This window comes from Heteronotia binoei, chromosome 14 (assembly GCF_032191835.1).
Source record: "Heteronotia binoei isolate CCM8104 ecotype False Entrance Well chromosome 14, APGP_CSIRO_Hbin_v1, whole genome shotgun sequence".
In the NCBI taxonomy this organism is placed as follows: domain Eukaryota; kingdom Metazoa; phylum Chordata; class Lepidosauria; order Squamata; family Gekkonidae; genus Heteronotia; species Heteronotia binoei.
This window is the reverse complement of record NC_083236.1, coordinates 62,864,986-62,890,141: the sequence shown is the minus strand read 5'-3', so window position 1 is coordinate 62,890,141 and position 25,156 is coordinate 62,864,986. Positions and strand designations below refer to the sequence as shown.

The following is a 25,156-nucleotide window of genomic DNA, read 5'->3' as shown; positions in this document are numbered from 1 at the left end:
TTAAATAGAACAATAAACTAAAGCAGGGGTGGAATTCTAGCAGGAGCTCCTTTCATATTAGGCCATGCCCCCTGATGCAGCCAATCCTCCGAGAGCTTACAAAAAAGAACCTTGGAAGCTCTTGGAGGATTGGCTACATCAGGGGTGTGTGGCCTAATATGCAAAGGAGCTCCTGCTAGAATTCCACCCCTGAAATAAAGCATGGGGCAGCCTTTGCCAACCACAGCATTCATTACTGGGCTACAGGGAACCAATCATTTGGCTTTGTTTACTCACATGGTACCCCAAACACCCCAACATTAAGAACATAAGAGAAGCCATATTGTATCAGGCCAATGGCCCATCCAGTCCAACACTCTGTCACACAGTGGCCAAAAAAACCTAGGTGCCATCAGGAGGTCCACCAGTGGGGCAAGAAGCCCCCCCACTGCTGCCCACCCCCAAGCACCAAGAATACAGAGCATCACTGCCCCAGAAAGAGAGTTCCAACAATACGCTGTAGCTAATAGCCACTGATGGACCTCTGCTCCATATGCTTATCCAATCCCCTCTTGAAGCTGCCTATGCTTGTAGCCGCCATTTATACATATAGACGCTTCTTTAGAGTGCCGTCTTTAACCTTTCCTTCCCACCCCTATCTTGGCACCCTTGAGAGAGCAGGATCCGTCCTGCACCTAAATAATCCTCTCTCTCATCTCTGCCTTGCCTATCCACTCCACTTGGCAGCTTTCTCTCCTGAGCTGCTTCATAGTTAACCTATTCCATCAGAGACGCTGTACTCTTACGCCAGGATTTGCTGTGACGCTTCCCCCAAAGCAGACTGGGATTGCCAGCTGTAATTCAAATGTCATTTCAGACATTTACAGGCTGTTTAAATGCAGATGCAAACTTTATAGTCTAGAACGGCTAAGCCCAGCGCTTACAGAAAGAAATATATCCCAGCCAGCTTCTTGCTGGAGCTTTCGTTCCATATCCAAATATGTGGGGTCCAATGTTCTCTCTTAAGAGCACTGTGGCACAGAGTGGTAAAGCTGCAGTACTGCAGTCTGAACTCTCTGCTCACGACCTGAGTTCGATTCTGGCAGAAGCTGGGTTCAGATAGCCGGCTCAGCCTTCCATCCTTCCGAGGTCTGTAAAATGAGCAGCCAGCTTGCTGGGGGGAAAGTGTAGATGACTGGGGAAGGCAATGGCAAACCAACCCGTAAAAAAGTCTGCCGTGAAAACGTTGTGATGCGGCGTCACCCCAGAGTCGAAAACGACTGGTGCTTGCAAAGGAGACTACCTTTACCTTTTTTATTTTTTAATGTTCTCTCTAAGCTACAGAGAGAACATTTTAAAAAAAATGGTAAAGGTAGTCTCCTGTGCAAGCACCAGTCGTTTTTTTTTCTTGTTTTTTTAATGTTCTCTCTAAGCTGCAGCTCTCTCATGGATCGCTGCCGTGACATGGCGAGAGGGCTTGCACGGTTCAGTGAGGCTGCGGGCTATGCCATACAGGGCCACCCAACATGGACAGGCCACAGCTGAGAACCCAGACAACATGTGATCCACTGGAGAAGGAAATGGCAAACCACTCCAGTATAATGGTCACATAATAACAATGGTCACATTCCACAGCCAGTTTCCTTATCACCACCCTCCCAGGAAGCCCCACCAAACAATGGGTACATTCAAAAACCAATTGCCCTCTCACCACACCCCCTCCAACCTAGAAATAGCAGCTCTCCAGCAGCCCTGGCCTCACTCAATGCACAGCAGCCAAGAAGGTCAGAACGCCTGCTCCGGCTGCAACGCCACTGAGGATGTTCTCCGCAGCTGAGAACGAAACGTCTGGAAGAAAAACTTTCTCCAGTAGAACACGGCACTTGAGCCCGAAAGATTCTACAAACCCTAATGATGATGCCAGCCGTGAAAACCTGAAATCTTTGATAACACTCCAGTATACTTGCCAAGAAAACCCCATGGACAGAAACAAAAGGCTAAAAGATATGGCGCTGGAGGGTGAGCCCCTCAGGTCCGAAGGTGCCCAATATGCTACTGGGGAAAAGAGGAGGGCAAGTCCAAGTAACCACAGAAAGAGTGAAGCGTCTGGGCCAAAGCCAAAAGGACGCTCAGCTGTGGATGTGTCTGATGGTGAAAGAACAGTCCGATGCTGCAAAGAACAATACTGCATCGGAACATGGAATGCAAGGTCTATGAATCAAGGGAAGCTGGATGTAGTCAAACAAGAGATGGCAAGACCGAACATCAACATCTTGGGAATCAGCGAACTAAAATGGGACAGGAATGGGTCAATTTAACTCAGAGGATCACTACATCTATTATTGCGGGCAAGAGTCCCGTAGAATAAATGGTGTGGCTTTTATGATTAACAAGAGAGTGAGGAAGGCAGTAATGGGATACAATCTCAAAAATGACAGAATGATCTCGGTCTGTATCCAAGGCAAACCATTCAATATTGAAGAAGAAGAAGAAGAAGAAGATATTGGATTTATATCCCGCCCTCCACTCCGAAGAGTCTCAGAGCGGCTCACAATCTCCTTTACCTTCCTCCCCCACAACAGACACCCTGTGAGGTGGGTGGGGCTGGAGAGGGCTCTCACAGCAGCTGCCCTTTCAAGGACAACCTCTGCCAGAGCTATGGCTAACCCAAGGCCATTCCAGCAGGTGCAAGTGGAGGAGTGGGGAATCGAACCCGGTTCTCCCAGATAAGAGTCCACACACTTAACCACTACACCAAACTGGCTCTCCTATCACAGTAATCCAAGTCTATGCCCCAACCACTGATGTAGAAGAGGCTGAAGTGGACCAGTTCTATGAAGATCTACAACACCTTCTAGAATTAACACCAAAAAAATATGTCCTCCTCATCATAGGGGACTGGAATGCCAAAGTAGGAAAGTCAAAAGGTAACCGGAACAACTGGCAAGTTTGGCCTTGGAGAACAAAATGAAGCCGGGCAAAGGCTAGTAGAGTTTTGTCAAGAGAACAAACTGGTCATAGCGAACACCCTCTTCCAACAACCTAAAAGGCGACTTTACACATGGACATCATCTGATGGGCAACACAGAAATCAGATTGATTATATACTCTGCAGTCAAAGATGGAGAAGCACCTTACAGTCAGCAAAAATAAGACCTGGAGCTGACTGCAGCTCAGATCATGAGCTACTCATTGCAAAATTCAGGCTCAAACTAAAGAAAACTGGGGAAGCCATCAGACCATTCAGGTTTGACCTTGATCACATCCCTTATGAATATACAGTGGAGGTGAAGAATAGGTTTAAGGAACTAGAGTTGATAGACAGAGTGCCGGAAGAACTATGGACAGAGGTTCGTGACATTGTACAGAAGGCAGCAATCAGTACCATCCCAAAGAAAAAGAAATGCAAGAAAGCAAAGTGGCTGTCTGATGAGGCTTTACAAATAGCTGAGGAAAGAAGGAAAGCGAAAGACAAAGGTGAAAAGGAAAAATTCACCCAACTGAATGCATATTTTCAGAGAACGGCAAGGAGAGATAAGGAGGTCTTCCTGAAAGAACAATGCAAAGCAATAGAGAAAAATAAAAGAATGGGAAGGACAAGAGATCTCTTCAAGAATATTGGAGAAATCAAGGGAACGTTTCGTGCAAAGATGGCCATGATAAAGGACAAAAATGGTAGGGACCTAACAGAAGTGTAAGAGATCAGGAAGAGGTGGCAAGAATACACAGAATTATACAAGAAGGACCTCATTGTCCTTGACAACCATGACAGTGAAATCGCTGAGCTCGAGCCAGACATCCTGGAGTGTGAAGTCAAATGGCATTACTAACAAAGCGAGCGGAGATGACGGTATTCCAGCTGAGCTATTCAAAGTCCTAAAAGATGATGCTGTTAAAGTGATGCACACATTATGTCAATGAATTTGGAAAGCGCAGCAGTGGCCACAGGATTGGAAAAGGTCAGTTTATATCCTAATCTCAAAGAAGGGTAATGCCAAGGAATGTTCAAACTATTGCACCATTGCACTCATTTCACATGCCAGCAAGGTCATGTTAAAGATCCTACAAGCTAGGCTTCAGCAGTATGTAGATCGGGAGCTACCAGAAGTTCAAGCTGGGTTTCGGAGAGGTAGAGGACTAGAGATCAAATTGCCAACATTCACTGGATTATGGAGAAAGCACGGGAGTATCAGAAAAATGTCTATTTCTGTTTCATTGACTATGCTAAAGTCTTTGATTGTGTGGATCACAAGAAACTGTGGCAAGTCCTTAAAGAGATGGGAGTACCAGACCACCTCACATGTCTCCTGAGGAACCTGTATAAGGGTCAAGAAGCAACGGTCAGAACAGGATATTGAACAACTGATTGGTTTAGAATAGGAAAAGGAGTTCGACAAGGATGTATATTGTCACCCTGCTTATTTAATTTATATGCGGAGTACATCATGCGGAATGCTGGTCTGGATGAAGCAGAAGCAGGAATGAAGATTGCCGGGTAAAACATCAACAACCTAAGATATGCAGATGATACCACACTAATGGAAGAAAGCGAGGAGGACCTAAAGAACCTCTTGTTGAGGGTGAAAGAGGAGAGCACAAAAGTAGGCTTGAAACTCAACATCAAAAAAACTAAGATCATGGCATCCGGCCCCATCAAACTGTGGCAAATAGAAGGGAAGGCATGGAAGTAGTGACAAATTTCACATTTCTGGGATCCATGATCACTGCAGATGGTGACTGCAGCCATGAAATTAAAAGAATAGATGCTTTTGAGATGTGGTGCTGGAGTAGAATCTTGAGAGTCCCTTGGTCTGCAAGATCAAATCAGTCAGTCCTAAGGGAAATCAACCCAGACTGTTCCCTGGAAGGTCAGATGCTGAAGCTGAAACTGAAATACTTTGGCCACCAAATGAGAAGGGAGCAATCCCTGGAGAAGACCCTGATGCTGGGAAAGACAGAAGGCAAAAGAAGAAGGGGACGGCAAAAGATGAGATGGCTGGACAGCATTACGGATGTAATAAACATGAATTTGAGCAGGCTTCGGAGGATGGCATGACTTTGCCCATGGGGTCGCAAAGAGTCAGACTCAACTGCAACTGAACAACAACTAAGCTGCAGAGTCTTGTGAGCAAAAATTCAGCTTTGTGAGGTACTGGCATTAAAGTTGTGAGCTACTGCATAAATTAGTGTGGGGCCATTTTTCCTGAGCTAAGACAAAAAGGTGTGAGCTGGAGGCTAAAAATCTGTGAGCTACCTCATGCTAACTCAGCTTAGAGGGAACACGGATGAGAAATTCTACCCCTTTTCTATTAGGGCTTCTCTGTCTTCCTTGCTTATGTAGCCAGCCTGTGATCACTGCAATTATACATACACAGAGAAAGACCCACACTATTACCCACACGAGACTGCGATCTGCAGATGGCTAAATTTGTGGATCGGAGCCATGTGGAGTCTAAAGAGATTTCTGTGCGCACTTGGAAGACTCCCCAGCAATGTTCCCTCTAAGCTGCAGAGCCTTGTGAGCAAAAATTCTACTGTGTGAGCTACTGGCATTAAAGTTGCAAGATGCAGCATAAATGATTGTGCTCTGGGGTCCTCCTTCCTGAGCTAAGACAAAAATGTGTGAGCTGGAGGCTAAAAATCTGTGAGCTAGCTCACACTAACTCAGCTTAGCAGGTGTGCAGGAAAATTGTTTTTAAAAAAACAACAACAGATTTTTCGTTTACAATAAAAAAACCCCCACTGTAACAGGAAAATCTGATTTAAAAAAAATTACATGGAGGGGGCTAATCCCCTTAAAACTTAAAAGTAAAGGAACACTCTCTGCGTTTGCACAGAGAATGCTCTTTCCTTTCCAGTTTGTTGGAGCCTGGACACCACGGCAGGCCATTTGGGAGCTGATCCAGGCCCTGCCAGAGTGAGAGCATTTTGCCACCTAAACTCAGAAGGCTTTTGCCTGGTTAGGTTCAGGACTGGCTTGCTCCAAATAAATTTCAACACTTCAGTGGCACTGAGAGGTACGTTCTTCTTATTATTATTTTAAATAACAATTTCAAAATATGCATCTTTACTCTCACTCAGCTTTGTGTTGTATCTTGTTAGAATTACCATGGTTTCTTCTAGGATGCCAAGGAAATAAAAAGGCTGCAGAGAGCATTTTGCCAGCCAAATCCAGAAGGCTTTTTGCATCTGTTTAGAGAAAAAGTTAGAGCCCTGTGGTGCAGTGTGTTAAAACTGCAGTACTGCAGTCCTAAGCTCTGCTCACGACCTGAATTCGATCCCCAGCGGAAGCTGGGTTCTCAGGTAGATGGCTCGAGGTTGACTCAGCCTTCCATCCTTCTGAGGTCGATAAAATGAGTACCCAGCTTGCTGAGGGGAAAGCATAGATGACTGGGGAAGGCAATGGCAAACCACCCCGTTAAAAAGTCTGCCGTGAAAACGTTGTGAAAGCAACGTCACCCCAGAGTCGGAAACGACTGGCGCTTGCACAGGGGACCTTTCCTTTCCTTTCCAGAGAAGAAGTTAAGGACTGGCTTGCTCCCATACACACACAGAATTTTACAAGAGGCTGTTGACTTTGAAATACATAGGCTTAATCCTGAGGAAGACTTTGAAGAAATGGCTCCATATCCGGGTGCTCACTGGGATGGATGGATTTTTCTTTGTAATATTGTAAGGTGGTGCTTCTTTATAATGTGGGGAAAAAAATCTGTAAGATTCTTGAAAACAAGTATTATTGATGAGGGGGGAAGTTTTACTAAATGTGTTAGCCACATATCGCAGCGTTCGTTTGCATGTATCTCCTCTATTATGAACTGTGATCCTAGATTTGTTGTTGTTTTTCTGCCTGCCGTAAGTGATGGCAGATGCCCAGAAGCTGTTTCGGGCCCTGCTACAGCAGCAGATCTCGGAAGCTGAAAGATAAGTCTATCATGGCGACTGAGTGGAAACTGAACATTAAAATATGGACCGATTATTAGATGGAGGGGCCTATGGGATTCCCCCCTCTGAGATTCCCCCCACACTGAACTGTATGGTGTGGGGAATCAGCAGTGACTGGGGGAGGGATTCTATGCAGCAAGTATTTCAGGTCCCATGTGTGTGTGTGTGTGTGTGTGTGTGTGCAGGGCTCACTTTGTATCAGGAACTCCATTGCATATTAGGCCACACACCCTTGACGTAGCCAATCCTCCAAGAGCTTACAGGGCTCTTCTTACAGGGCCTCGTGGAGGATTGGCTACATCAGGGGTGTGTGGCCTAATATGCAAAGGAGTTCCTGATACAAAGTGAGCCCTGTGTGTGTGTGTGTGTGTTCGATTGATGTAAATCACACCCCCTAATTAAAAACCCACATGCAAGAAAATATATTTTAAATTAGGGGCATCCCATGCATTCTGAGGGCAAATACGCACACATACACAAACACACCGGACAAAATTAGTTAATCTGTATTTAAAAAAATACTAATGTTCACCACTTTCAATGGTTTCATAAACCAAGAGATAACTTAATTAAAGTCAATGGGGAAAAAAAGGAAATAACCATGTTTAGGAGTTACTTTGGACAAGACTCAAGGATTTGGATTGCTCTGAGATTGTTTCTCCCCCTGTTTGTAATTGCCTTGCTTGGCTACGGTCGCCTTTCTCATTTCTGTTCCAACGTTGGAAAACAAAGAAAAAGAAAAAAAGGCCGTTTTTCTTCCTGCTTCCTTTCTACCCACTGTTCTAATTGTTGCTTTTTATATCTTTGTAAATATTCTAGCTCTTATTTTTAATGGCGTGTTGCTGTTGATATTTATCACTGGTTTTAGAATGCATTTTATTATGTATTTTTAGTCACCTTAGTAGGCAGGAAGGCAGGATATAATCTTGTAAAACAAAAACAAATATTTACCGACAATACGAGAACAAAGAATCCCGCAACATTTCTTACAAGGCATTAGAGAATTTGTTATTCTGCATCTTCATTCTTTTTACTTACTTTGCCACATGGTTGAATTGTAATTGTAATTGTTTTTATTAATATATGATTTTAATGTGATTTTAATTATGTTGTGCTCCACCCTGAGCCCCTATGGGGGAATGGGTGGAATATAATAATAATAATAATAATAATAATAATAATAATAATAATAATAATAATAATAATAATAATAATAATAATAATAATAATAATAATAATTGCATTTCATCAGGACTTCCTAAGCCAGTTTGGTGTAATGGTTATGTGTGTGGACTCTTATCTGGGAGAACCAGGTTTGATTTTCTACTCCTCCACTTGCAGCTGCTGGAATGGCTTTGGGTCATTGACTTCTGGGATTTGGAGAATGCTGAGCTGACCTGCCTCTCTAAGGGGGGGGGCAGACTGGAGCTTCTGTTTGGGGTAGTAAAGGGCAAATTTTTGCCTTTTGCCTACTTTTCTGAGAGATTAGTCCAAGATATGCACAGGAAACTTTGAGGTGATTTACTTTGGCTAAAAAGGAGTCCTGGGGGGGGAGGGGCTCCTTTGAGGCTTTGAGGGATCCCCGGAGAAGAGTTGCATATTCATCATCTGCAGAAGCTTACAGAGTCATTTATTTGACATAAGCTTGACAAGATCCTAATCTTCTTTGAGACTGCTAAACATCTGATGCTGTATGAGACCAGTGTTGATTTGGATAACCTTAGAAAAAGGTACTGATTACTATCTACCATTCCGGGACTATTTTAAAGCAAACAAAATAATATTAGAAGGTGGGAAAGAGAAAGTCTGAAAGCTTGGAAGAAGAAGAGGAGAAGGGGTGAATTTTGGACTTTGTTAAATTAAGGACAGTGTTAAAAATTGGAAAGAAATGTATTGTTTTGTCTACCTGCGGTCATGGAGTGAAAGCACCATCGTCAGAGGTCTGCAGTTTCTACAGTCAACACAGGAAATACATCAAGTATTGTGAGACTTTGTTACCAGTGAGAACGTGACTTGGGGCAAGCAAAGCAGGAAGTAATTATTAAAGAAGTGGACCTACTCTAGGATTGTATTGCCGTGGCTTTGGGTCATTCATGGCTCTGGCAGAGCTGTCCTTGAAAGGGTAGCTGCTGTGAAAGCCGTCTAAGCCCCACCCACCTCACTGGGTGTTTGTTGTGAAGGAGAAGATATAGGCAATTATAAGCCACTCTGATTCAGAGAGAAGGTGGGGTATAAATCTGCAGTCTTCTTCTAGGTTCATACTCCTACTCAAGAGCTTGCTTGACCCCCCCCCCAACTAACACATCCCATCTCAGAGGTCCATCAGAAAGACCCCTTTCTCCTACAGACCTTCTGCATGATTTGGCAGAAACATGAAATCCACTGGGGTCTCCTGCAAAACTCAGCTCACAGCCTGAATAAAACATTGCTGGTCTTAAAGCTGCTATTGGACTCTAACTGTCACATTGCTTGAGACCAACACGACTATCCTCTTGGATCTAAATCATTACCAGTTGGTTGAGATCTTCAGGACCATGGAGAGCTCCAAGAAAGTCAAGGACCATACAGAAACACATGCAAAGTGACCTTATATTGAATCAAACCATTGGTCCATTAAGGTCAGTGTTATCTAAGATTCACAATGGGTCTCCACAATCTCAAGCTGGGATCTTCTATATTACCTTCTCCCTGGTCCTTTTAACTGGAGATGCTGGGAATTGATGCTGAGGCCTTCTGTGTGCCAAGCAGATACTCTGCCTCTCACCCATGGACACAGAAGTCCTCAAACACACCTCCCTAGGATGACATATCATGTGACATCAATATTGTCTGAAGGTCACAGAGGCCCCTCCAATGTCCACTCCGCTAGAAGGACAATGCTAGTGAGAAAAGCTCAAGCAATTGTCCTGTTTCACATGGCAGTGGTGACCACACACAAGCAAAGCTGAGTGTGGGGGAATCAGTGGTCTGGGTTGGTGCTTTTAAGTTCTGGATTTAATGGCTTTATGTATTGCCCCTTTAGAGAAGGGGTGTAAAACATGTGGCCGACTCAGGCCCCCAGAGGGTTCCTATCAGGCCCCTGAGCAACTGGCTCATGTCTGCTTCCTTCTTCCTCTCTCTTGCTTCCTTCTGCATCTCAACTTGCTTCCTCTCTCTTGCTTCCTTCTGCATCTCAACTTGCTTTGCAAGGCTTGCTCAATCGCACAGGAGCTACAGAACGAAACCCTGATTTTCTCCATTGGTTAAGGCTCCTTCCCCTCCTGGTCCCCTGGGCAGGGAGGGAAAGAGCCAGAGCTTCCTTGGCCCAGTTCCCTGGATCCCATGGAAGAAATACAAAGAAAGCAACTTTAAGACCAACAAGCGCTAATGTTTCAAGCATGTTTTATTTTAGGGTGTTTTTTTAAAAATAAATCTTTTGTCGTATTTCTTTGTGTCCTTTAAAAAGTTTATATCTCTGCTGCCTAATCTTAAATAGATACACACATGGCCCAGCCCAACATGGCCCGACAGGGTCTTATTTATGTCAAATCCGGTCCTCAAGACAAATGAGTTTGACACCCCAGCTCTAAAGGATAATGTGCACTTCAAGTCAAATACTGTTGCCAAGCATGGGTCAGGGAATCCTTAGAGATTTGGGGGTAGAGACTGGGAAAGGTGGGGTTTGTGGAAGGGAAGGATCTCAAATGAGTACAATCCCATAGAGTCCGCCCTCTAAATCAGCCGTTTTCTCCAGGAGAACTGATCTCTGTAGTCTGGGGATCAGTTCTAATTCTGGGAGATCTCCAGGCCACACCATGAACTTGGCAACCTTAAAGGCAAAGCTATGGTGTGCTTGGGGAGGGCAGACTGCTGAGCCTGTGAGCTCCAGACCTTCACCCATAAAGTCCAGCCATGATGGAACCCCCTGTAGAGGTAACTGTGGGGTTTAGGGAAGTCATTTTTTTGCCCAGTTGCGGCTGTCTGCAAACAAGGCGGTAATCAAGAGAATACAGATATCCATTTCCCAACCTGGGAATCACTGACCTTGATGGACCAATGTCTTTGCCCTTTTTCAGCCTGCAGACTATTGTGGAATCCTGACACAGGGCAGTGGACACAACTGCAAAAGGACTTCTGCGGGTGGCAGAGTCAACTACAAAATGGCTGCTGAAGAAGACAGAGCCAACTGTAAAATGTCTGACGCAGAAGGCAGAGCAAACACAAAAGGTCTGCTGCAGAAGGTGGAGCCAACCATAAAATGTCTGCTAAAGAAGGTGGAGCCAACCTTAAATGTCTGCTAAAGAAGGTGGAGCCAACCATAAAATGTCTGCTGCAGAAGGCAGAGCAAACACAAAAGGTCTGCTGCAGAAGGTGGAGCCAACCATAACATGACTGCTAAAGAAGGTGGAGCCAACCATAAAATGTCTGCTACAGAAGGTGGAGCCAACCATAAAATGACTGCTACAGAAGGTGGAGCCAACCATAAAATGACTGCTAAAGAAGGTGGAGCCAACCATAAAATGAAGGTGGATCCAACCATAAAATGTCTGCTACAGAAGGTGGAGCCAACCATATAATGTCTGCTACAGAAGGCAGAGCAAACACAAAAGGTCTGCTGCAGAAGGTGGAGCCAACCATAAAATGTCTGCTACAGAAGGTGGAGCCAACCATAAAATGACTGCTAAAGAAGGTGGAGCCAACCATAAAATGAAGGTGGAGCCAACCATAAAATGTCTGCTACAGAAGGTGGAGCCAACCATATAATGTCTGCTACAGAAGGCAGAGGAAACACAAAAGGTCTGCTGCAGAAGGTGGAGCCAACCATATAATGTCTGCTACAGAAGGCAGAGGAAACACAAAAGGTCTGCTGCAGAAGGTGGAGCCAACCATAAAATGTCTGCTGCAGAAGGTGGAGCCAACCATAAAATGACTGCTAAAGAAGGTGGAGCCAACCATAAAATGTCTGCTACAGAAGGTGGAGCCAACCATATAATGTCTGCTACAGAAGGCAGAGCAAACACAAAAGGTCTGCTGCAGAAGGTGGAGCCAAAAGCAAGATGTCAGGGAGTGCGGTTATGCATCAATTCTAATAGTAGCCCTTCAACATTTCAGGGAGAAGCTCTGTTTAACAACTTGCCTTTTAAAACGAACACCTTCTTTAAAAATAGTTTCTTGTGTGCACACAATGTAAACATACATATCGGGCTGGCAGCATCTGTCTCTATTATTCAGGCATCAGACCTGCCTACCCCCTTTACATGAGCTGGACAAAAGCTACACTTGGCCTCTCCCACTTTCTAAAACAAAATTCATAGGCACAGGGCTTAGCAGGAACTTCCTTGCATATTATACCCCACCTCCACTGACGCAGCCAATCCTCTAACAGGGCTCTTCTTACAGGGACTACTGTAAGCTCCAAGAGGATTGGCTACATCAAGGAGGTGTGGCCTAATATGCAAAGGAGTTCCAGCTACCAAAAAAGCCCTGGATAAGCACCAAGAAAAGTGTCAGCAGGTGTCATGGTGCCCTCGGGCACTGTGTTGGGGACCCTTGTCCTACAAGAAACAAAAGCCGAAAGTCACCGGCAACCAATCAACAAGCCCCCTATTTTAGTGGAGAAGGCCCTGTTCTGTACAACATGAGATCACTAGCCCGACCTTTAACCTCCCCAGCTCATAAGTTCTCTGAAGACAGATCTATCGCCCTTTGTGTTACTATATTATTTACAACCATCCATTTTACACACACACACATACAGCACATTACATTTTGGGGAAGGCGAGGATGGGGTGGCCGATCAATTTATGAATTCCTAAATATTTCATGACTTCATCGCCTCGCGCTTTGCAGTTCCTCATTTGAGTGGCATGCTTAATTGGCGGAGTGCTAATCTTCCATTATTAAATTTGGCTTCAAAGCGAAGGCTGTCTCTCCACACTCGTGTTCAACTTTCTCTTGGAAACTTCCACTCTCCAGTTTGCCTCTTCCAGTGTCAAAGGGGTGGAGATGGGGAGACCGACTCAGGAGACAGACTCATTCAAATTTTTTCTTTTAAAAAAACAGCAGCGTGAGCATATCTGAGACTCCATCCTCTTGAGAATCGGCCTGGCATCTCTTGGATCGCCGGTGTAATATTTGACTGCAATTTATCATTTCATCCCAACATTGATTTTGGAGTCAAATCCTGTTAATTCAATCTACTAAAACATCTTTTTTTAAGAAAAAAAAAATCCAGGAGGCACAGATGACTAGAATGTGTTGCCGCTCTTTTATGGGCGAAGGATGACATACACGACGTTATTGATTTCTACCAAAGTAATCCTCTCCAAATTAATACACATGATTAAAAACCACAGTGCCCTTTTTCTGGACTGCCTACGGAACTATTTCTCCCCTCCAGATAACTATACTATACAGGTAGTTCCAGGGGTGGAATTCTAGCAGGCACTCCTTTGCATATTAGGCCACACACCCCTGATGTAGCCAATCCTCCAAGAACTTACAAAAAATAACCTTGTAAGCTCTTGGAGGATTGGCTGCATCAGGGAGGTGTGGCCTAATATGCAAACGAGCTCCTGCTAGAATTCCACCCCTGGGTAGTTCATTAGGGTTGTCAACCTTCTGCTATTACAATTGAACTCCAGACAGCAGAGGTCAGTTCAGTCAGAGAAAATGGCTGCTTTGGAGGGTGGACTCAAGGGCATTGGACCCTGCTGAGTTCCCTCCCCTCTTCTCCCCAAGCCCTGCCCTCACCAGGCTCCACCCACCACAGTTTTTTGGTAGAAAAAAGCCCAGCAATAACTCATTCGCTTATTAGGCCACACCCCCTGACACCAAACCTGCTGGAACTGCATTCCTGTACATTCCTGTTTGTTTGTTTGCTTTGTAAAGCCCTCACTGCTGTCATTTTGAATGGTCTAACCAATTGTGTCAGATCTCCGCCAAGGGTGGAATTCTAGCGGGAGCTCCTTTGCATATTAGGCCACACACCCCTGATGTAGCCAATCCTCCAAAAGCTTACAAGGCTCTTTTTTTGTAAGCTCCTGGAGGACTGGCTGCATCAGGGGTCTGTGGCCTAATATGCAAAGGAGCTCCTGCTAGAATTCCACCCCTGGATCTCCCAAGCTATGTTGTCATGGTTAGGAAGCAGGACTCAGAGCAGTGAGATTTGGGTTCGAATGCCTGCTGAGCAGGGCTTTTTTTTTTTTTTTTTTGAGCAGAAATGCACAGGAATGCAGTTCTGGCTGGCTTGGTGCCAGGGGATGTGGCGAATATGCAACTACGTTCCTGCTGGGCTTTTTCTACAAAGAAAGCTCTTTGAGAGCCAGTTTGGTGTAGTGGTTAAGTGTGCAGACTCTTATGTGGGAAAACCGGGTTTGATTCCGCACTCCTCCACTTGCAGCTGCTGGCATGGCCTTGGGTCTGCCATAGCTCTGGCAGAGGTCATCCTTGAAAAGGCAGCTGCTGTGAGAGCCCTCTCAGCCCCACCCACCTCACAGGGTGTCTGTTGTGGGGGAGGAAGATAAAGGAGATTGTGAGCCGCTCTGAGACTCTGAGAATCGGCTTGGAGGGCAGGATATAAATCCAATATCTTCTTCTTCTGCTGCTGCTGAAGCCATGAAGCAAACTGGATGACCTGATGGGTCTCTCTCTCTTTCTCACCAACCTCACAGGACTGGCGTTTTTTTTTTTTGGGGGGGGGGGATGTCCTTCTGTAAATGCACCCTAGAGCTCTTTGAAGGAAAGTTGGGATATAAACATAGGATTGGGGGTGGGGTCAAGAAAATTAGTTAGATTGTTGCCACTGTAATTGAACATATATGAAATGGTTCAAGAGTTTGAACATGAACATATGAAGCTGCCTTACACTGAATCAGATCCTGGGTCCATCAAAGTCAGTCTTGTCTACTCAGACTGGCAGTGGCTCTTCAGGGTCTCAAGCTGAGGTTTTTCACACCCATTTGACTGGACCATTTTCAGTCGGAGATGCCGGGGATTAGGACGTGGGACCTTCTGCTTACCAAGCAGATGCTCTACTATTGAGTGATGATCCCTCCCCAACATATTAAACTGCCTTCTACTGAACCAGACCCTCGGTCCATCAAAGTCAGTATTGTCTACTCAGACTGGCAGCGGCTCTCCAAGGTCTCAAGCTGAGGTTTTTCACATCTATTTGCCTGGATCCTTTTTTGGAGATGCCAGGGATTGAACCTGGGACCTTCTGCTTCCGAAGCAGATGCTCTACCACTGAGCCACCATCCATCCCCAATGAAAGGCTGGAGATCCAGGATTGGGTTTCCTTCCTGTCTGGTTATATTTTCATCGTGCACGAATGAGAAAGGAGCCATTCTCAGTCAGACCATGGATCCATCTAGTCCGGTTTCACATATATGTATGTGCAAAGTGCTGTCAGGTTCACACCCAGGGCTTTTATTGCATTTATTTATTTATTTATTTATTTATTTATTTATTTATTTATTTATTTATTTATTTCTCGCATTTATATCCCGCCCTCCCCGCCTAAGCAGGCTCAGGGCGGCCAACAACAGTCAAACCCAGACAATAAAACAATAGCAAACAATTAAAATTAACAATAATCGTTACCATCAAACCGTTTAAAACCAGTTAAAACAATTTAAAATGATCTAAAACAATTTTGGTGCTAGTGTAAGCACAATAGGTGGCCCGATAATAGACAGGAGTATGCAAAATGTAGTCAAGGCTGTGGTATTGGCGGGTAAGGCGGTCATCGCTTTGGGTTGGAAGGACAAAAGTAAATGGACAGTAGAAATCTGGCACAATTATTTGTTTGAATTTATACAGTCAGACATCGTGGCGGTACTTAACAAGGAGAGAACATGGGATGTGAAAACCAAGGAAATCACGACCAGATGGAAGACCTACCTAGAATGGACAGCGATAGAAGGAAGGATGGTCATTCAGTGGAAGACTAAGACTTTGTGCCCATGGCTAGGGGGGGAGAGACTAGGAGTAAAGGGTGGGGGGGGGAGGAAGGGCATGTTGGAAATACAAATATTTGTTGTAATGGACTAAATAGAATAACAAATAAAGACCGTTGCGTGGATCACAGTTCCTAGGTTGCTGCACTCCAGGAAGGGGACCAAGTGTCGTACCCGCCTAAGGTGAAAAAAGGCGGATTTCGTGGTGGCTGCTATCTTGGCCTCTATTGCCAATGTGGGCTCCAGTACCACCCCCAAGTTTCTGACTTTGGGCACCGATATCAGTGGTGCCCTATCAAAAGCTGGTAGAGGGATTTCCCTTCCCAGACCACCGTGACTCAGGCAAAGGATTTCTGTCTTCATCGGATTCAGCTTCAGACGACTCAGCCTGAGCCACCCTGCCACAGCTTGCAGCGCCAGGACTAAATTGTCTAGGGCAGAATCCGGCCGGCCATCCATCAGCAGATAGAGCTGGGTGTCATCAGTGTACTGATGGCAACCCAGCCTAAAGCTCCGGATAATCTGGGCAAGGGGGTGCATATAGATATTGAATAACATCGAGGAGAGCACCACCCCCTGAGGCACCCCACAATTAAGCAGATGTCTCTGGGACGATTGTCCCCCCAATCGCCACCCTTTGTCCGCAACCGAGGAGAAAAGAGGAGAGCCATTGCAGGGCCAACCCCTGAATCCTTGCATTGGCAAGGCAGTGGACCAGCAGCTGATGGTCAACTGTGTCAAATGCCACCGACAGGTCCAACAGCAACAGCACTGCCGACCCACCTCGATCCAGATGCCGCTGAAGATCATCTATCAGGGAGACCAGCACTGTTTCCGTCCCATGACCTGGGCGAAAGCTGGACTGGTGTGGATCTAGGATGGAAGCATCCTCCAGAAAGCTCTTTAACTGCAGTGCTACTGCCCTCTCAATGATTTTACCCAAAAAGGGTAAATTTGAGACCGGCTGATAGTGTGCCAATTCGGCCGGGTCTAATGTTGGTTTTTTCAAGAGGGGGTGGACTACTGCCTCTTTGAGGGGCCTTGGAAAAAGCCCCTCAGAGAGGGATCCATTTACAATATCCCGTATAGGAAGCTGCAGCTAGTGCAGAACGCAGCGGCCAGGCTGTTATTAGGACTCCCGAAATGGGAGCATATACAGCCAAGGCTGCGCGAACTGCACTGGCTGCCAGTTACATACCGGGTTCACTACAAAGGGCTGGTCATTACTTTTAAGGCCCTATATGGTCGAGGACCTGCCTACCTGAAGGACCGTCTCTCCCCATACGAGCCCCAAAGAGCACTGAGGTCAGCAGGGAAGAACAAGCTGACTGTCCCTGGGACAAGGGAGGCGAAATTACAGAACACTCGTGCACGGGCCTTCTCCGTTGCAGCTCCGTGCCTGTGGAACCAGCTCCCGGAAGAGGTGCGGGCCCTGCGGAGCCTGGACCAATTCCGCAGGGCCTGCAAGACCATCCTCTTTAGGCAGGCCTTCACAGACTGCTGACAAAGGATGGCCGAACTGATGATCCAGCAAAGTAACTCTATAGCGATCCTTGCCATTATGTAACTGGATAGAATAGCGCCCGGAACATCCCTGCTGCTGTTAAATTATAAACTATATAAACTGGAATGGTTTTAAGACATGTATTTAACTACTGTATAATTTTAATGCCGTTTTTTAATTATTGTATACTGTATAATGTTTTATTTGAATGTTGTTAGCCGCCCTGAGCCTGCCTAGGCGGGGAGGGCGGGATACAAATAATAATAATAATAATAATAATAATAATAATAATAATAATAATAATAATAATAATAATAATACTGAAGCTCCATCCGGCATGCTTTAATCAGCCAGAATGGGCAAGGGTCCAAATCGCACGTTGTTGGGCACGCAGTAGAGAGGATTCAATCAGCTACCTCCAGGCTAAGTGTTGTAAAACTGTCTAAAGCTGATCTGGAAAACAAGCACGGAGACTCGAGCTCGCATACTGTTTCAACTGTTGGGAGGGATGGGGGCTCAGTGGTAGAGCATCTGCTTGGGAAGCAGAAGGTCCCAGGTTCAATCCCTGGCATCTCCAACTAAAAGGGCCCAGGCAAATAGGTGTGAAAACCCTTAGCTTGAGACCCTGGAGAGCTGCTGCCAGTCTGAGAAGACAATACTGACTTCGATGGACCGAGGGTCTGATTCAGTATAAGGCAGCTTTATATGTTCATAACTGTGGCAGGGAGGTCGCAGCAGAGCGATGAGACCTTATCTGCGAAGAAGGTTGCAAAAGCCTCGCAGCCAACGTCCAATTCCCTACAATTTGGTCTGCCTTGTGGCAGAGTTGTAAGGGTCTGAATAATACTAAATAATTGAGCCGGGCGTGAATTCGCAGATGCAAGCTTGGCCGCAAAGTAAACTTCCTTTGTGGCTTTGACTGCCACCTCATAGGACCTCATATACTCTCTATATGATGTTCTGGTTGCTTTATCACGAGTACGCCGCCACTGCCTCTCTAGCCGTCTGAGCCTCCATTTCATCAACCGCAGTTCTGTGTTGTACCACGGCGCCATAGTTGAACGAGGGCGCAGAGGGCACCGGGGAGTGATCTCGTCAATGGCCACGGTGAGCCAATTTTGCCAGGACTCAACCAGGTCATCGAGAGAGTCGCCAGGGGGCCAGGAATCCCGCAGTTCCCTCTGGAAACATACTGGGCTCATTAGGTTCCATGGGCGAGCTAAAATACGCTCGCCTCCTAAACGGGTTTGGGGTGGCACATCCATACAGGCCTTCGGGACATAGTGGTCCAGCCATGGCACTGCATCAGCAGTAATTCGGGCCACTGTAACCCCCGACGTGAAGATCAAGTCCAGCATGTGCCCGGCCTGATGTTTGGGTGTTGTTACAAATTGAGAGAGTCCTAGCGTAGCCATGGATGACACTAAGTCTGTCGCCTGATTGGAGTCCACATCATCGGCATGGACATTGAAGTCACCCAAGATTAAAAGTCTTGGGTGTTCCAATGCCCAGCCTGTTGCGGCCTCCATCAGGGAGGATAAGGCGCTAGCTGGTGCGTTAGGCGGTCGGTACACCAGCCAGATCACCAAGCCCTCTCCGACGTCAGACCTGCACATTCAATGCTGTCGATCTCTGGAGTCTGAAGAGCCCGGAAGGAGTAACCCTCCCATATGAATAGGGCCACACCTGCCCCCCACCCGCTAGTCCGTGACTGGTGAAAGACTGAGTACCCAGGGGGGGGGGTACTTGGGAGAGGGCTACCGTCTCCTCATCATGCACCCAGGTCTTAGTCACGCATGCCAGGTCCATATCCTGTTCACACAGGAAATCCCGAAGGACTGAGGTCTTATCATTTATGGACCTGGCATTGCAGAACACCAGTGGCGGAGGCGAGTAATTCACCCTGACCCCACCACCTGTCACTGTTGGGATGGGACACAGACTGCAGGGGGGCCGAGCATCTTCACGTCTCAGCCACCTTCCCTTACATTTATGTCTGTTCCCACCATCATACCTTTCCCTCCCCAGGAGTACTGGGATCCCCAGGCCGGTCATTCCTTTCTGCCCCGACGCAGCCAATCCTCCAAGAGCTTTCAGGGCTCTGATTACAGGGCCTGTTGTAAGCTCTTGGAAGATTGGCTACATCAGGGGTGTGTGGCCTAATATGCAAAGGAGTTCCTGCTACAAAAAAAAAAGCCCTGCTCACATCCAACTTCTGGCAACCTCCGGAAGAGGTTTTCAAGATAAGTAAGATAGCCTGAGCTGTCTAGGTCAGGGATAGAAATGGATTCCTGAACAGTAGCACTCCCAAGTGACCATTTCCAACAAAAAGGAAACCATACAGGTATCTATACATTATCCTGTTGGGACAAACATTAATAGAGGAAAGAAAACGATGCAGGGAAAATAGTTTTTTCTTAAGCTTCTCTGTTCCTTAATGACATAGCCCCCTGGCTCCATTTGCCACTGCTCCAGACCCTCAGTTGCTATTTAATGGATCTCAGGTCACTGGGGAAAGACCTTGGTCAGCCTGAGACCTTGGAGAGACTCTGCTTTGAGCAGACAAATGCAAAAATGTCAAAGAAGTAGGAAAGACCACAGTGTAGGTCTCCCATTCTTTGTCTTGTCAGGGCCCTCTGTTCCTGAGGCAATATTTCAAGGGGAGGGAGGGACAAACACGAGGGTTTTGTTGAAAAGAGTAAAGTTCAAAGAACTATGAGGAGAATGATTTTTTTTTTTTAAAAAGACCTGCCTAAAAAGCGCTATGAGAGTGATGAAGCTGTGTACGATTGACCTAGATTCAAGGTCCCCGAGTTAAAAGCAAGGATTAAAGGCAAGGCATATTGAAAGTTTTCACTTTTTTTTTTTAATGTCAAGAAGAAGAAGAAGTGAAAGAAATGGAATAAATGTTCTCCCTTGCCAAGGAAGAAGAACGGGGAGTATTCAACTCCCCTCAGCCCCACCCTTGCTGTCCTAACTGAACCAGTAAGACAAGAACTCTGCAGAAGAGGAAGCTCTAGAAAGAAGTTACACGAAATCTATTCTTAAAGTACAAAGAACTCTAAGGGAGGGAGGGAGGGAGGGAGGGAGGGAGGGAAGGAAGGAAGGAAGGAAGGAAGGAAGGAAGGAAGGAAGGAAGGAAGGAAGGAAGGGAGGGAGGGAGGGAGGGAGGGAGGGAGGGAGGGGAGGGAGGGAAGGAAGGAAGGAAGGAAGGAAGGAAGGAAGGAAGGAAGGAAGGAAGGAAGGAAGGAAGGAAGGAAGGAAGGAAGGAAGGAAGGAAGGAAGGAAGGAAGGAAGGAAGGAAGGAAGGGAGGGAGGGAAGGAGGGAAGGAAGGAAGGTGGGGAGGAAGGAAGGAAGGAAGGAAGGAAGGAAGGAAGGAAGGAAGGAAGGAAGGAAGGAAGGAAGGAAGGAAGGAAGGAAGGAAGGAAGGAAGGAAGGAAGGAAGGAAGGAAATCTGCTTCTCATCATCCTAATCTTTCACCTGAACTGCAGTGCTATGCTCACCCACCACACCTTGGCTGTCATGGGCATGCCACATGGGTCTTTGCTTCCTTGTATGAACCTGGGAAGGTGCCTCCTGCCAAGTCCCTCTAGATTAGCATAATCTTCATTTGCCTGCACAAAGCAGTGATTAACTAAGGGTGATTAACCCATGGGTGTCGGCTACAAGCATAGGCAACTTCAAGAGGGGACTGGATAAACATCTGGAACAGAGGTGCATCAGTGGCTATTAGCCACAATGTATTGATGGAACTCTGTCTGGGGCAGTGATGTTCTGTGTTCTTGGTGCTTGGGGGGGGGGGCAACAGTGGGAGGGCTTCCAGTGTCCTGGCCCCACTGATGGACCTCCTGATGGCGCCTGGTTTTTTTGGCCACTGTGTGACACAGTGTGTTGGACTGGATGAGCCATTGGTCTGATCCAACATGGCTTTTCTTATGTTCAGTGGCTCTCCAAGGTCTCAGGCTGAGAAAGGATTTTCCCCAGTGCCCTGAGATCCATTAGCAGAAGACGTCAGGTACTGAACTCATGACCTTCTGCACACATGGCATCCTTGGAGATTGAATTATACGTATGGGCATCCTAGTTCACCTCCATAACATACAATTCCGCAGGGCCTGTAAGACCTACCTCTTCAAAATAGCCTTCTCCTAATACCGAGCCAAGAAAATTTCGCTGGACATGTTTTAGCCACTGAATTTTATTAAAGACCTGAGTTATAGCACCACAATGTTAATTTTAATACAAGTTGTTAATGATTTAATGATGATTTTATAACTGTAATTGTAATCACTATGTATGGTTTCATTGTATATTACATTCGTATGTTGTGAGCCGCCCTGAGCCTGCCCTGGCGGGGAGGGCGGGATACAAATAAAAAGTATTATCATTATTATACAGATTCATATTCAGGGCTCTGGTGGATCTTGCAGGTGGGCTTGCTGACTATGGGAACCCTTAGAGATCTGGGGTGGAGAATGAGGAGAGTGGAGGGATTTTTCTCCAAAAATTAGAGTTCGAAAGCATCCAATGAAGCTGATGGGTGATGGATTCAGGACAGGCAAAAAAGAAATACTGCTTTACACAGTGAAAACATGAAATGGGGAATTCGATGCCAGGGGACAGAATGAAGGTCATAGGAATAGACAGCTTTAAAAAGGGAGATAGATTGGTGGAGGTGAGATCTATCAGTGGCCACTAGCCATAGTTATTGAGGGGAACTTCCACATTCAGAGGCTGAATCCCAGAGCCAGGAGACAACATCAGGGGAAGGCCTCAGCCTCTCTGCCTTGTTGTTGGCCCTCCAGAGGAACTGGTTTGCCTCTGTCTGAGATGAGATGCTGGACTAGATGGACCCTCACTGGTCTGACTCAGCAGGGCTCTTCTTGTGTTCTGATGAGTTTGGAGAGGGGAGGAACCTCAGAAGGGAACAATACCGGAGTCTCTCCTCCAAACCAGGCATTTTGTTTAAGGGGGTGGGGGGGGGAGATCTTTGTGTTCCGAAGAAGAAGAAGAAGAAGAAGAAGAAGAAGAAGAAGAAGAAGAAGAAGAAGAAGAAGAAGAAGAAGAAGAAGAAGAAGAAGAAGAAGAAGAAGAAGAAGAAGAAGAAGAAGAAGATATCCCACCCTATACGCTCAATCTCAGAGTCTCAGAACAGTCACAATCTCCTTTACCTCCCGCTCCCCAATAGACTCCCCGTGAGGTAGGTGGGGCTGAGAGAGCTGTCACAGCAGCTGCCCTTTCAAGGACAACTCCTAAGAGCGCTATGGATGACCCAAGGCTATTCCAGCAGGTGCCAGTGGAGGAGTGGGGAATCAAACCCGGCTCTCCCAGATAAGAGTCCACACACTTAACAACTACACCAAGCAGGCTCTCAAGTCAGAATTCTATGAGATCTCCAGACCCCACCTAGAGATTGGTAACCCTACTTGCAGAACCTTTGCCAAAGCTGCTGACTTTCTTCAAGGCCACAAGAACCTCCCTTCCCCTTTCCCCAGAAGTTCCATATTAAGCAATGCATCTGTCAGGAGCTCTTGCAATTTGAATTGGCTCTAGACCACATCAAAATGCACACAATCCCTCCCCCCCCCCCGCCCCTCTCTCTCACACACATAACATTAAGAGCGGCAGCTGACGGAGCTTGAAAAGCTATTTTTCTCAGCTGCAAGGTTGAGGGTTTGTTTGGATGGGGAAAATCTGCATACTGATATCGTGGTCCACAAGTATCTTTAATGGGTTTTTATTTTGGAGCTATTGATGGTTTAATCTCAGTAAATAATTCAGCTGTTGCAAGAATGTGTCATGCACACGGTTCCCGCAAAATAATTCCCCCCCCCCCCTTAAACCTGGCCCTTGAAATTGCAGGATTCAAGATGAATATTTAAAAAGTTGTAAATGCAGTAAAATGATGGAATCGGGCTCATATTAGTGGGTGGGAGAGTGTGGGACGGATGATTGAGAAAAGCGGATTTTAAAACTTGAACTAAAACAAGGTGCAGGATTTGATGAAACTGAAACCTTTGTTTCAATTCAGGCTATGATCCTAGATCAGAGGTGGCCAAACTGTGGTTCAGGAGCCACATGTGGCTCTTTCACACATATTGTGTGGCTCTCAAAGCCCCCACAGTCCCATCTGCCAGCTTAAAGAAGGCATTTGTTCCTTTTAATCAGATAATGCTTTTAAAGTTAAAGTTGCTTTCTTTTCACCCCTCCCTCCCTTCCTTCTTGTCTTGCAGCTCTCAAACATCTGGCATTCATGTCTGGCGGCTCTCAAACATCTGATGCTTATTCTATGTGGCTGTTATGTTAAGAAGAAGAAGAAGATATTGGATTTATATCCCGCCCTCCACTCCGAAGAGTCTCAGAGCGGCCCACAATCTCCTTTCCCTTCCTCCCCCACAACAGACACCCTGTGAGGTAGATGAAGATATTGGATTTATATCCCGCCCTCCACTCCGAAGAGTCTCAGAGAGGCTCACAATCTTCTTTCCCTTCCTCCCCCACAAAAGACTCTGTGAGGTAGATGAAGATACTGGATTTATATCCCGCCCTCCACTCCGAAGAGTCTCAGAGCGGCTCACAATCTCCTTTCCCTTCCTCCCCCACAACAGACACCCTGTGAGGTAGATGAAGATATTGGATTTATATCCCGCCCTCCACTCCGAAGAGTCTCAGAGCGGCTCACAATCTCCTTTCCCTTCCTCCCCCACAACAGACACCCCATGAGGTGGGTGGGGCTGGAGAGGGCTCTCACAGCAGCTGCCCTTTCAAGGACAACCTCTGCCAGAGCTATGGCTGACCCAAGGCCATGCTAGCAGGTGCAAGTGGAGGAGTGGGGAATCAAACCCGGTTCTCCCAGATAAGAGTCCGCACACTTAACCACTACACCAAACTGGCTCTCCAGTTTGGCCACCCCTGTAAGTAGGGCTGCCAAGTCCAATTCAAGAAATATCTGGGGACTTTGGGGGTAGAGACAGGAGACTTGGGGGTGGAGCCAGGAGTAAGGTTGCGACAAGCATAATTGAACTCTGAAGGCAATTCTGGCCATCACATTTAAAGGGACTGCACACCTTTTAAATACCTTCCCTCCAGCAGAGATGTAGGATAGGGGCACCTTCTTTTGGGGCTCATAGAATTGGACTCCCTGGTCCAATCTTTTTGAAACCTGAGGGATGTCTTGAGGAGAGGAACATGATGCTATGCTGAAATTTCGGTGCCTCTATCTCAAAAAACAGCCCCTCCAGAGCCCCAGATACCCATGGATCAATTCTCCATTATTCCCTATGGGAACTGGTTTCCATAGGGAATAATGGAGTGCCAGCAGACATTTCCCTCCCCCCCCCCTGCTTTCTGATGACCCTGAAGTGGGGGGAGGGCCTCCAAACTGGGGAATCCCCTGCCCCCACCTGGGGATTGGCAACCCTACCTGTAAGCAAGTTTGGCCACCCCCGTCCTACATGGTTGACAAGACTGACAATAAGGGAAGTGACGGACAGCAGAACAAAAATAAAAGAAGTGAAAAGGGTAGAGGGTGGAGAAGAAGAAGGAGAAGAAGAAGAAGAAGAAGAAGAAGAAGAAGATGATGATGATGATGATGATGATGATGATGATGATGATGATGATGATGATATTGGCTTTATATCCCGCCCTCCACTCTGAAGAGTCTCAGAGCGGCTCACAATCTCCTTTCCCTTCCTCCCCCACAACAGACACCCTGTGAGGTAGATGAAGATATTGGATTTATATCCCGCCCTCCACTCCGAAGAGTCTCAGAGCGGCTCACAATCTCCTTT

General features: G+C 46.4%; 1 protein-coding gene and 1 non-coding gene across 2 annotated transcripts in view; both read right to left on the bottom strand.

The window, feature by feature from the left end:
- Window positions 1-25,156, bottom strand: part of CDH13 (cadherin 13) — a 1,257,603-nt gene that overhangs the window by 431,798 nt on the left and 800,649 nt on the right. The window lies entirely within an intron of this gene.
- Window positions 15,091-15,167, bottom strand: TRNAP-CGG (transfer RNA proline (anticodon CGG)). The gene has a single exon. It is a non-coding gene; the product is annotated as a tRNA-Pro (tRNA).